At 40.6% G+C, this 12,214-nt stretch overlaps 1 protein-coding gene and 1 long non-coding RNA gene across 3 annotated transcripts in view; one reads left to right on the top strand and one right to left on the bottom strand.

Annotated features, from left to right (window-relative positions):
* HEATR5A (HEAT repeat containing 5A) overlaps positions 1 to 3,153 on the bottom strand; it is a 64,596-nt gene extending 61,443 nt beyond the window's left edge. For both annotated transcript variants that reach the window (XM_083837124.1, XM_083837125.1), the window contains exon 1: positions 3,017 to 3,153. The gene's annotated coding sequence lies outside the window, so the exon portion shown is untranslated. The remainder of the gene's footprint in view (positions 1 to 3,016) is intronic.
* LOC310899978 lies at positions 3,118 to 12,153 on the top strand. Its single transcript, XR_014584746.1, has 3 exons — positions 3,118 to 3,225; positions 4,479 to 4,598; positions 5,862 to 12,153. It is a non-coding gene; the product is annotated as an uncharacterized lncRNA (long non-coding RNA).
* Positions 12,154 to 12,214: the final 61 nt, after the last annotated feature.

The following is a 12,214-nucleotide window of genomic DNA, read 5'->3' as shown; positions in this document are numbered from 1 at the left end:
AATGCTTAACAAATGCTCTTGACTTCCAAATTTCAGAGACCTCACCCACTACCTGAATAAGCAGTAAAGCTTAAATGCAGTAAAAACCTAACTGAAATCTATCAGAATCCTTGTTTTGGGCTTACTGTTTCAAAAAATATTCACACAAGGAATGTGACCACCCACAACCCTCATACATAACTGTGGCATCGATAAGAATCACAACACAATACGCATTTGCTGAAGTGTGAAAGAAAGGACAAGACAATGTCTTCTGGGAATGCTGAATAATTTCTGTGAAGTTTTGAGGACAAAGCTTGATACAACGAGAGGAAAAAAAAAAATAGCCTGGAAAATGTGCCTGGAAATACAATCACCCTTTTAGCAATGCAAAGTATTCAAGACATTTTGAAGACAGAGCTATTGGAAAACACTCATTCACCATGTTAAAATGTCCTTAGCATTTGCTTCCATGTTTATTATAATCGCTTCAATCTCTATCTCCACCTGACAAGAACTAGTCCAGGAAACAAAAAAGGAGAGCTACGTTCAGTTATTGAGAAATGGAAACCAGCCACTTCCTGAGCTCCGCAGCAGGCTCTGTGGCCCACTCTTCCCCCAGCACCAACACCTCCTGACTAGTTGGGTTCATTGCTGAAAGTTTAAGTCAAAAGCTAAACTTGCTCCACTACAAGGACATTAACATTACTTACTTTTTGTGCAACCTTGCAAACTGCATCTAAATAATTAATAAATGCTTCTAATAATTCGAAATAAAACCCTGTATCATATCTGGCAAGGCTGACTCTGACGAATTGAGTTCAAAAGATATTTTTTTTTCCACCCAAAACTGGTAAAGCTTCAAAAAGCAGTAACTAACTTCAGTCAGTATAAAAGCGAATACAATGTGTTGTTTTTATTTAGTGACAGGTTTGAAAACTTGTGTGATAGCAAGGCAAGTGCATAAAAACCAGAAAAGCATAAACAGTGACGCAAATCCTATAAATAACTTCAGTATGTCTGAACACGGCTTTATTCTTGACAATGTTGTAGATGATGGTGTTTATCGAATACAGCTAAAATACATCAACCTGAATATACTGACATGTTTTTCTCTCACACTGATGGAAGTTTTGTGAAATTAAATTCTTTGTTAAACCTTTATATTGACTTACAGTAGGTAAAGGTTGATTTTAGCTACCAGTTTTCCACTCAGGTCAATGCTGAGTCCAGTATAGCTTGGCACTAAATTAAACCACATGAAATTTTTTCTGAACATGTCCTGAATCCCTGGAAAGGTGTATTTATTTTTCCTGAAGATCACGATGGCCATCACAGTACTAGGTTATTTAGCACCACAACTAGCCTTCCACTGCACGGAGATACACCGACGCAGAAATTTAGCAGCAGAAGCCCTCACAGGTGCAGGCTCTGCAGGAGCCTTGTTTGGCAGATCAGAGGCCGCGATCAGGGCACAAGTCACCGACAGGCAGCACTGCGACGGCTCATTCCCCAGATACTTTAAATGTCTGCTCCTCAAGGAAAACTCCCAAACCAGCTCAGAAAAAAAGAAGTGTAACTGCACAGAGATTTCACGCTTTTTTTAGTTTGCAGTGTAGATACAGTTTATGTTGTTTTTAAAGTCCTGCTTCCTTAAAAATAGACAGAACTGCAATGGTAAGAACTGAATAGCACAAACATGCCACAGCCTGAAAATGTCGTTGTGAGAAGGTGTTTCTAACCTGCTGCTTCGTCAGGAAGTTCCTCATTTTAAAAGAAACAATATCCTGCATTGACCAATGAAGTTTTTTACAATCCGGGATACAAAACCAGTCAATAACTCCGGTATTCTACTGGCAATATAACCAACCCTGTGTTCAAGAATCAAGGACAGTTTTCAATTTCTCACTAGGCTCAGTGTAACGTTAAACTGCCCCCCCCCCCCCCGCCCCCTTTTCACTGTGTCAAACCATCAGGAAAAGGAAAGAAAAAAAAAAAAGCAACCAAGCTTCCTTCAGTACACAACCAGAAATAATGTCATCTGTGTCTCAATTGTTATTTCACACTAGAGTTCACAATATTACATACCCCCATGAAACACACCATGTAGCACAACACCAACACACACGAGGCAGCCTGACTACTACTGAAGATGGAAAAAACATTTCTGGCACGTAAGATTAAAATAAAAAAAAGTTCGATGGAATTTACAGTGACAACTACAAGCGTTTAACCCCGTAAATATTAACCCAAACTTAAATACACATATATATAAAATACACATTACAAACAGTGAATCCGAACTCCTAAAAATATCAAAGTTCGTGTCGGGAAGCACCGAGCTGAACTCATCTTTTTGCCCCCTCCTCCTCTCTCATCCCCCATCCACCTACATGTCAGTAAGAAATATCCTTACTTTAAATAAAGGTGAGGTACCAGTTTCTCTTCCCCTCGTTCCACCCTGTCACACTCGTGCACCTGTGCAGGTTTTACTTCTCCGCACACGTTTTTTTGCCGGCTATGCTGTGCTGGTTGTCCCACCCGGACAGCCAGGAACCCCAAAACGCCAGCAACAGCATTCTGTCCAGCTTCCAACACCGCCGCCCTACTCCCAGCCCGCTCTCAATTAAAACAACCTTTGGGAGGCAGAACCAGCCCCTCGAGCCCTGCGGGGGCACTGCCCAGTCCCTCAGTGCCGCCCCACGCACCCGCAAGCCGCAGCCTCACCTCCTCGGCCCCTCCTCGGCACCCCGGCCGAAGCCGCAGCGACGCGGCGGCCCCCCCAGCCCAGACCCGAAGGCTGACAGCCTTCCTCTTCCTCCTCCTCCTCCTCCTCCCTCGCCCCTCTCGCAGCCGGGGGCGGCCTCCCGGCAGCGGCGGGCTGCCGGGGCGCTTCCCACCGGCAGGCCTCGGCCAGCCCCAGCCCCCGCCGCCCCCTCGGCGTTTGGACCCGGCCCGCCCGGCCACCGCCCCGCTTCCCCCCCGCAGCCCCCGGCGGCGGCGGTGAAGGCTCGCCCCGCGGCCCCGCTGCCGGTACCTGGGCGCAGGGCCCGCCGCCTGCCTCCCGCGGGCTGCCCGCGGGGCTCGGCTCGGCTCCGCCCGCGGAGGGGGGCGGCCGGGGCCGGCGGGAGGGAGGTGCCGCCGGCGCCGCCTCGCAGGGCGGCGCAATCGGGGCCGGAGCCATCGAGCTCCGCGGTCCGGCCGAGAGGGCGGGAGCGGCCCGGGCAGGGCGCGGGCGTCACTGAGGTAAAGCGGCCGGGCCTGGGCCGAGGCGCTGCGAAGGGGATAGAGCTGCCGCCGTCCTAACGCCTGAGCAGGCAACGGCGATTTTATTGCCTTATTTATTTATTTAGGGTAGCTGTCTCACAGAGCTGTGGAGCTCTGTTGGTCCTGTTCAGATTTACAGCTGGTTCTGGTCAGCGTCTGTCATGACTGCTGATCCTTGCTTCATGGCGAGGGCTGGGGCTCCTTCGCACTACACCAGCACAGTAGTGACATCCAGTTTATAGTCTGCATCATTTATCAGGCCTAACACATGCAAAAGTCACAATTACACATGCGTTTCACCCATATACATTTGACCCCAGATCAAGAGCAGATCCCAAGTCACCGAGTCATTCTGCATCTTACTGAGGCGGTGAGACAGACTCTTGTGGGTGTCTCCCCTGTTGTGCTCTACTAAACAGCTATGCCAATTGAATGTTGTTATATCATAGGGAATTACCTCCATCCTTGGAATTTTTCATAAGTGAGTTCACTGGTTACCTGAAAATTTCTGTTCAGGGAATGTTCTTTTCTGAACTCTGTCTTCAAAGTTGAAGGTCTGTCACACTGAAGAGAAAACATATCTTAACCATTTTTAGTTAAAAAAATAATCTTATTATGGTTTTGTAGCTCACGCCCAGCTGTGTCGAGATATCTATCTCTATATATACATAAGATATATATATATATATGTATTGCATTCCACCAGCTACCTTGTAGAGCAAACTAGCAGACAGACCTGAGGTCCAGTTTCTGCTGGCAACAAGTTACTTTGGTGGTAGTAATATTTTCTGGTTTAAATTCCACAACTTCAGCTGCTGTTACAAAGCTGATGAAGAAAATAATGCCTTCTGGAATTAAAGACTTTTTGGCTGGATAACAAATCTTAGCAATGACCTTTTATCATATTATTCTCCCAGGACAGCATTGGTTAAACTGAGGAGGGGAAAGCTAAGATTCCTTTCCACAAACTAGGTTCTCTGGAGCTATCTTCTTTGAAGTGGTGCAAACCACTGTGGGGAGGGCATAATGCTTGGGATACATAAGCGTAGGAGTCAAAATAGTGTCTAGCCCTTACATAAGCTCAGAAGTTCATCTTCAAATAGATTCAAGGTGTAGAGTTTCCGTACAGTGTAATCCTACATGAACATGTGCATTCAATCATGCGCACTGTACCACTAAGGAGTATTTCAAAACATGATATCGCAGAACTTCCTGGTTATATTCTGCTGCAGATTTAAGGGCACCAGCCTGCATTACCGTATTTGGACACTGGTTTCATTTTTGCCGAATTGCCTGGGGTGAAGAAATATGAGCACTGATGCAGCGACCTTTTACAAGAAATTTCTGCCAATGTATGTGGTAATGAAGAGTACACGAATGTCTCATGCCTCAAGTAGGAAACTATTTCCATAGTATATTTCACAGAAATCAACTCTACAAACTGCTGCTGATGTAAAGGTGTTCACCCCTAGTATTGGAAGTAACGTATACCCCCAGAAAAGAGTTATTTGCTCAGTTAACCTTATTTTGATGAGAAGATGAGTTGCTGCTGCTCAACATAAAGTGATCTGTCATTTCACTTGTGAGAAAGGTCAAGTGAACAATTTCTATTCAAAGACTGTTGGTGCTATGATGTGTTCAGTAATAAACTCCAGAAAAACAAAAGGTACTGTCTCTGACATTTCTGAGGTAACAGAAGGATCTGGTAATGCTTGTGAAGGGCTGACTGTGCGTAGATCATAAACAAAAAAGAACCCATCTAGAATAATTTTTAGAAGATTATTGCTGTTACTATTTCTACTATTATTCACTCTGTTGTGGTGACAAGCAGAGACCCACTCAATATTAGCATCTCATAATGCTAAATGTTGCATAAGCATAGGGCAAGAAAAAGCATCACTCAGTGAGAAATAATGTTGCTCAGTTCTTCCCAAGAACCATCTCTCCCAGACCCCAACATGTGTGATATCAGCTCTAAGGAATGCTGTTATAATGCCAAACTGAAACAAATCAGTTGGAATAATGAGGAACAGTGATGCAGGGTTCTCCTTCCACATCAGCTCTGGATACATCAGCTTTGAGACTGCTTTGCGCCAGCAGTACTTTATGAGGATAACAATCTCCATTTATTGGTTTTGTAGCTAACCTCGATTCTTTAATATGATTTTTCCTCCCTAAATTGGTCAACAAGAGTGTTAACCATGCACTGATTCAAATTAGCATCTACATCAGCAGTAATGCATATTGTTTTTATCTTTACCCTTTTCAACCTGAAATTAAAAAAAAATAAAAAATATAGTGTTATGCATTTATAGTGTTCTGTTCTAAAACAGGCAAAAATAGGATAATTAAATGTATTCACCATGTATTAATTCAATTCTCCCTTTCTCCATTAGTCCTGACTGAGCTTCAATAGCAAATTAGTTAATAAAATAAGCAACTGGCAAATAATTGCAATGCACAAAACTGATTAGTCTTCTCATTAGTTAGTCTATTTTGGTAAAGTGGGTTGAATGATTTAGAGCATGAATCAGTTCTGCCAGACAAATTTCAGTCATAGTAGAATATCTATGCAGTCACATATGCCTCTAAGCAAAATATTTTCTTTCTTATAGCTTTATAATCCTCGGTGACTACAGCGACAGAAAAGAATGTATTCCTTTGAATTCAGTGGGACTGTGCAAGTGTGAGTAACAATCACAGGACCAGGAGCCTAATTTGAAGCAGATGAAACATCACCATGTAATTACATAGCAAACAAAACCAAGTTACATTATATTTTAAAGTCTGCAAGAAAGAATGTAATTATAAGATTATACATATATTTTTACTTTATTTTTGAAATTATAAGAAATTATACAATGTACCTATTTAAGTACAGAATCAGACCATTAAGGTGCGATCCTGCAAACAGTTACACCATCAGCAACAGGCAATTAACATTTGGCTTTAATCTGAATAAAAATACTGAATAAAAATACTAATGTGCCTATGAGCATTGTAACATGCACAGTTGTAGAACTGCTGTAGCCATTAGTATCTACGGTTGTCTGTTACTGCTCTCTCAGTTGAGACAGTACCTACTTGAGTGCTTTAAATCCCCATATTGAAACATTTACTTCCCTAAAGTAGAGGTCTTCTGAAGGTGCATAGTCAAACTCTATTGGATTTTTTCACAAAGCCTTACTTACGAATCTTTGTGTTTTTACAGATTGAATATTTAAAATAATATATGGTTTTATTTAACGCTTAGTTACTTCCAGACTTCTTTTTGTTCCCAGCATAGTCACTCTTTGTACTATCACAAAATACAAGGTCTGAATTTCTGTCAAGCAATTACACAGTCTTGGTGTTATTCTTAATCCTAAAATGTAAATAAAAGTAATATGCAGGCCTAGAAAATATAAGATACTGCTACCAAAATGGAAGTGTGAAATAAGGAAGGGAAATGTGTCCTATCAAAACCATGGCACATAAATCTCAAATAGTTCAACATATGAATAAAAGATCAGTCTTCATTGGTAAAAATGAATAATATATATATATTTTTTGTGAATTTTAAATACCTGAAGAATGCTGGATAAAGCATTCTGACAAGAATTAGCTGCACATTAATAGGATCCAAATATGGTTTGCCAACTGATTATTAAGACCTCCCAAAAAGCTTTTGCTTTCACTGTTAATCTAGAAACCATGTTACAACCTCTTTTCTAATGGAGTACATCTAAATAGCCTGAGTTCTTCACTCGCATTTTAATGCTTATTGACGTAATAGGGCACATACTGCAGCACTTACACAAACAAATACAATTAAAGTGAATAGAAAACAATCTTAAATTCACAATAACAAGACATGCAGAAACATATATATATATGTATCTGAGTTAGATCAGTGTGATAGGAAAACCATTTATTTGCATTTCCATGCTCAGTAGGTAGTTTCTATTTTAGAAACAGTATAGAGTTGTTTGTAGTGATACCACACAGCTCACTGAGGTACTCAAAGTGCTCTGTGGATGTTAGCTCAAGACACATTTATAAGGCAGAGGCTAAGGCCAATTTGAGTAGCTCCAACAAAGATGAAGAGATGTGAGTGCATGCTGCATTCCAAAGCAACAACAGGAACTGAGGTGATTTTTTGCAATCGGTATAAGAGGAAAAAAGCGGTGTTTTTAAACATTTTTTTCCTTGTTTTCACTCTGTCTTATAGACGGAAGAAGTGGAGCAGAAAATTGCTTTGCCCAAAGCCACACACTGGCAGTAATTGAACCAGTGGACAGCTCTGGTTTAAGAAGAAAACGTGCAATACAGTCATATAGTTTCAGTAATAACAATGCAGTTAAAATTGTTATACATGTGCTACTAGAATCTACCTGGTGTTACATGTATGCTTTCACCACCCCCCTGGTTCTCAAGACTGATGGCTTCCAGGAGGCGGTGAGAGCGTGCAGTGAACCATGAGCATCCAGAGTCTTGTGCAACGGGACTGAGAACTTGGTGTTTATGGTTTCTTCTTCTTTCTCTCCTTCTCCTCTTTTGGATTAACCTGGGTCTGTTTTTACATGCTTTCAAATTAGGTTTTTGCCACCCAACACTACGGGGACAGACAGGTTCTTTTAGGGATCCTTGGCAGAGTGAGGCCTGGCCACGGGGTTGAGGTTATAATTATAATTTATAATTACAAAAGTAGCAATCAGCATAGCTTATTGTTATTTACAATTTTTATTGATTGGCATAGCTTATTGTTGTAAAGAATTTCTAGTAATTAGTGTAACTTTCTTGTTACCTAGAATTATTAGTCACCCTGACTTTTTAATCACATTGACCCTCTGCAGATTGGGTTAAATTCTTAATAATAAACTCGTGATGCAATAGTCATAATCTAGACTCAGAATTCAGCTAGAAGAACACGAGTCATTTACTCAGTCTCCAGAAGAAGCAGACGATGCTGGAGACATCCCTGACCAGCAGGGGATCACAGGTTTTACAGTCCACCAGCAGTTCCAGTCTCAGTCCCACTTGAGACTTGCAGCTTCTTGGATTTATAGGCAGCATCTCACGTGCTGTAATGCTTCTCTGTTCTGTAACGGGTGTCATCACGTCTAGCAATCCAGCGCCTTGGTGTTAGCACTGATGGACAAACGACCTCATCACAATGCCGGCAGGAGGCTTCTCTGTTCTGTAACAGGGATCACCACAGCCTGGTGACAACCCTGGTGGCCAAATGTTTTTATTACAATGCCAAAAAGAAGGGGAGGAAGCAGGGGTATTAGGTGACCAGTCAGCTTACATATAATAGACATTTGCCTTACAAAGTGGCATTGGTTATGCTAACCCTATTACCAGGTGTCTGGAGCAGGGGGTACTTGTCACAGTTTTACACCTTCCTTTTTCTTCACTGGCCTGCAACTACATATAGTGCATTTTATTTATGTTAGATACTTGTTCTGCTCTTGTTTTTACCCCTAAATTAGTTTTGTCCAGCTCCAGGTCTGCATTTTTTAACTGCCAATTGGCAAGTTGTTTATAGCCTTAGCACCTCCAGTGCCAGTCTGTGCCCCATCCATCTTAGCATCCATGCATGTACTCCCCTCTGCTGCAGCTGGTGTCTCAAGGTCGCTGCTATCCTAACGGGCCTTTATTACTCTACAATTTAACATTTTGTTAGAGTCATAAACATATAATTCTACACAGAATAACTTACTATTGATAGCTATATAAAAACTGTGGTTACTACCATACAAAGCAAAGTAAAACGAATTAGCCAGTCTCCTGTCATTAGAAAAATTGTTACAGCAAAATCAAGTAAAACCAAAACTCCAAGATCAGTGAATTCAGGCAAAGTAAGGCTGATAAGCCTCCATCCAGAGGTTCTGTAAAATCAGGACAAAGCTTGTAGACTGTTAGTAGCAATGGCAATACTGTATTACTGGGCTACACGGTGTCATAGAGGCCCCAGTGACACACAGTTTGCAGAAACATGAAATTAAGCTAGCTATTGCACCAAATCCAGAGATTTTAAAAAACTATGCTTTCAGGTGTGGATGGGTATCTCCATAGTGATTCTGTTTTCCAGAGCAAATATGGTCAATTAATACTAGCAGGAGAGATTCACGGACACTTGCTTCAGGCATTCAGGTAAAATGCTAAAGATTCCCAGGTTACACAAAGAAAAAGAAGGGTCTGTTTAATTTTACTTAAGTACAGATGGTTATTACCTTGCAATTCTGGACTAGTATTTTTATGTTGCATACTGTGTGTAACAATAAAGGTAAGGATTTCCACAAAGGGCACAGGAAGGAAGCAGGAATAGTGCTGACTGAAAAACGAACTATTGCAACCTCAACTCACTGGTTTTATAAGAGCAGTCCATAGTCCATGCATGCTCAGCTCACACAATCTGGGTGTGCACACTGCAAACAAGGTCATAAAAACCTGACAGAACAGTTCCTGATGAACTGGGAGGCCATGCTAGAACAGCATAATGACTACTCCTTTCACAGTTTATTTTAAGGAATTGTGAAATATTAAACATCTTACAGAATAAATATTCTCCAAGTGTAGAACAGGATAGTTATTTGAGCTTTTGCCTAGTCATAGAATAAAGACTGTTTAAAGAAGTGTGCCATGTCATCTGTTTAACGCATATATTCATGTCAGAAAGTAATGAGCATTTGGCTTTGAAAAAATAATTTTAATCAATTTCTTCATCAGTATGGTCCATCACGTTGTTCAGAAATGGCTTCTTTCAGTAAATGCATCGTGAGTCAATAGCAGATATAAATAAAGCAGTACAAAGGGCACATCATTCAACAAGCTGCCAATTGTTGTTGCGGAAGATGGCAGAAACCAGTATCCCAAGATGCATACACTACATCAGAAACTGGCAGATAATACACAAAGACGCCACCTTCTAACAGAAACTCAGGATTTCTCTTCTCCTAAGAACTACTGAAAGACAAGTCAAATTTCATGTGTTTTATATGAGACGTTGGTCCAAGATGGAGTTTGGTCTGAAGTCTGTTTTTCACTAAACATTTGCAAGCTCACCCCTCTTAGAAATTGCAGAGTTCTTGAAATATAGAGAATGAACTGTCAGGCTGCCAAAGATCTTTCTGGAGCCAATAAACAAAATATCTGCAGGCTTTGTATTATCCTTCAAAGGATCAGTTATTGAGATATACTGAATAACTGCAATTCCTGTAAAGTGAATAGTGGTGTTAGTCAGCAATTTTTAGGATTTGGCCCACAACAGAAAGAGGAATAAAAACAGTTCTCTCAAGCAGACAAATCATAAAGAATCTGTACTAGTTATTCGTATCAGGACAATCTTATTTAAATGCCTCTAAGAAGAATTTAGAATACGATTCGTATTGTGTCTGTCATAAACGTTAATTATTAATGAATAAATACGTAATCTGGGACCTAGCTAATATTTCCAGCCCACTTATGTAAATAGATGTTTTCAACTGTGAGAATACCCAGTGCCAGGAACTGAACATCCTTAGGTATTTCAGAATTACTAACTGTACACATTATATTAATCTGAAAAATCCTATTACTCTCGTATCAAAACTATGAGCTTTATACCCGTTCAGAGAATGTGATTCTCATAGTATAGCTTGAGCTTGCAGATCACCCCTTCAGCTATGTTTTATTAAAAATAAGGATAAGGACAAAATATTTGTAAATACTGATCCACGATGCACAAGCAGGCATGCACACTAAGCATGAGGTTTTACATCTTTTCCAGAATAATTTATTTTTAAACTGGAATTCTGGATAATTGCTGTAAACCATATAGATGTCTAATTTCACTTTGAAACCTTTTAAATTACTGACTTAAAAAACCGTGATGCAGTAGCAAAGGAGAAACTTGGCTCAGGTTATGTGAACTTGAATCAGTTTTGAACTTGCCACGTTTTAATGTAACCGTTTCGTTCCCACTGCCTTGTGACACAGAATTTGCCATTGCTATCTTAATGCCATCTGTTAATAATATTCATTACAATACTGCAGAGGGGTCAGCTGGGACTAGGACCCCAAATGGGCTAGCACAGTGTATATAAGAAATATAAGCTCGTCTCTGCCTCAGATTCAGTATATAAAAAGGTGAAATGAAATCGCACAGGCAGAAAGAACAATGAAGATGATGGCATATGTTGTAGCATTTTTATTTTTGTCTTCATTTTAAAATTCCAGTCCTTTTCCTGAGGCTCTGTTATGAAAGAATTGAATAGACAACAAGATGAAGGTAACAAGGACACAGAACAAGTTACAGCAAGCAGCCCGTCAAAAGCACATCTGAGGTCATTCAGAGCGCAACCTTCCAGAAAGCAATTCAGTGGTACTGCCCTGACTTCAGTTTCTAGATGTGCCTTGCTATTTCTTACTGCCAGGTCTGTACAGGCTGTCTTATTCAGTCCTATGTTTAGTCCTAGTGCTACCTGAAAGTCCTGCCTCTACATATGCTGGATGAGGGGGGGCAGCCTTTGATATTTAGTAGCTACTATCTGAAAGGCTAAAAATTCAGTGAATTTGTGCTTTCACTATCTTTGTGAACTAGAAAGCATTTCTATTTTATAGATGGAAAGCAGAAAGGCAATAATTAAGTATCTGACTCAGGAAATTGGGTAACAAATAATTACAGCTACAGCATTCTTTCTTTTTAATCCATAAACTTTCCTTCCTCAAGTGTACTTTACCACAGCTAATACAGTAATATTTTGTCGTTATTTTGAAGTAACAAATGTATGCATGACCTTACTAGTAAAATTCCTTCCAAAAAACAAAAAAAAAAGGCAAAAACCCCTTCCAAATGAGACATTTTCATTGGATCAATCTTAATTATTTTAAGAATCCTTCAGGTGAGTATATACATAAAACACACGCTCATTATTGCAAAGCAGTCTAAGGCATCCTTCTATTTAATGGGATTAGTAACACCAGCACAGATGAATGAATGTCC

This window comes from Anser anser (genome assembly GCF_964211835.1).
Source record: "Anser anser genome assembly, chromosome: 5".
Classification (NCBI taxonomy): Eukaryota; Metazoa; Chordata; class Aves; order Anseriformes; family Anatidae; genus Anser; species Anser anser.
This window is presented reverse-complemented; position numbering and strand designations above follow the sequence as displayed.